Source organism: Orycteropus afer, unplaced genomic scaffold, assembly GCF_000298275.1.
Source record: "Orycteropus afer afer isolate SDZICR_OR568_19922 unplaced genomic scaffold, OryAfe1.0 scaffold00745, whole genome shotgun sequence".
NCBI classification, from domain to species: domain Eukaryota; kingdom Metazoa; phylum Chordata; class Mammalia; order Tubulidentata; family Orycteropodidae; genus Orycteropus; species Orycteropus afer.
This window is the reverse complement of record NW_006922332.1, coordinates 704,905-706,590: the sequence shown is the minus strand read 5'-3', so window position 1 is coordinate 706,590 and position 1,686 is coordinate 704,905. Positions and strand designations below refer to the sequence as shown.

The 1,686-nt window shown below is 40.2% G+C and overlaps 1 protein-coding gene across 1 annotated transcript in view; it reads left to right on the top strand.

The window, feature by feature from the left end:
• Nucleotides 1-1,686, top strand: part of EML5 (EMAP like 5) — a 197,868-nt gene that overhangs the window by 166,690 nt on the left and 29,492 nt on the right. The window lies entirely within an intron of this gene.

Here is a 1,686-nt window from a genome sequence, read left to right as displayed (position 1 = left end):
GTTGGGCAATCTACTTCCATAGTGATACCACCTTGGAAACCCAAGGAGGGGTCGCTATGAGTTGGGTCTGACTCGACGGCACATAACAACAACAACAATTTTATTAGTAGTACCTTTATAAATTCGATCTTTGGATATCTGCAAGTGAACATCTGAGAATGATAACATCAGCAAATTACCACTGCAACATTGCATGTAGTATGTACAGGGCCAGATGAAGGTATGTGAGGGCCTGAAACACTGATAATCTGTGATGTCCCCTCTACTGTGTATGCACACATTCCAATAGGATATGTGAGTTACATATATGCTGTTGTTAGATGCTATCATGTTGGATCCAACTCATAGCGACCAACAGCGAAACACTGCCTAGTCCTGCATCATTTAGACTTTAAAAATAACTTTTTTATATTGGTTTTCACCATGACTTTAAGAATTTTAAAGACTTTATTAATTTAAAAAGCTATTAAATATAGATTGCAGCAGATGGCTTTTTGGAGGGCCGGAATTGGTAGGGAAGGCCAGGAAGCACTGGCAGATAGCTCTTTGGAGGGCTGGAACTGGTAGGGAAGGCCGGAAAACAGGAGTGGAGCAGTTTGGAACAGCTAAGAGAGATGAACTAGTCTGTCAGTTTATCTTACTGGGTGGCTTGTGTGTTACTGTGAGGCTGGAGGCTATGCCACTGGTGTTTCAAGTGCCAATAGGGTTACCCATCTGGACAGATTTCAGCAGAGCTTCCAGACTAAGAGTCAGAAGAAGAAAAAGGCCATCCACTTCTCAAAGAATTGGCCAGTGAAAACCTTATGAAAGTGCTGAAACACTGTCTGATATATTACTGAAAAATAGCCCTGAAACATTGTCTGATACAGTGCCAGAAGATGAGCCCCTCAGGTCAGAAGGCACTTAAATATGAATAGGAGAGGGCCGCCTCCTTGGAATACAGCTGACCTTAACAATGTGGATAAAGTATAAAGTTTTCAGGACCTCCTTTTGCTGATGTGGCACGACTCAAGATGAGAAGAAACAGCTGCAAACATCCATTAATAATCAGAACATGGAATGTACAAAGTATGAATCTAGGAAAATTGGATGTTGTCAAAAAATGAAATAGAGCGCATAAAGATTGATATTCTAGGCATTAGTGAGCTGAAATGGACCAGTTTTGGCCATTTTGAATCAGACAACCATATAATCTACCATGTTGGGAATGACAAATTGAAGAGGAATAGCATGACATTCATCATCACAGAGAATGTTTCAGGATCTGTCCTGAAGTACAATGCTGTCAGTGACAGGATAATATCCATATGCCTGCAAGGAAGACCAATTAATATTACTATTATTCAAATTTATGTACCAACCACCAAAGCCAGAGATGAGGAAATTGAAGATTTTTACCAACTTCTGCAGTCTGAAATTGACCGAACATGCAATAAAGATGTGTTGATTATCACTGGTGATTGGAATGCAAAAGCTGGAAACAAAGAAGAATCACCGATAGTTGGAAAATATGGTCCTGGTGATAGAAACAACTCTGGAGATTGCACGATAGAATTTTGCAAGACCAACGACTTACTCATTGTAAATACCTTTTTTCAACAATACAAATGGCGGCTATATATGCAGACTTCACCAGATGGAGTACACAGGAATCACATTGACTACATCTGTGGCAAGAGGTAATGG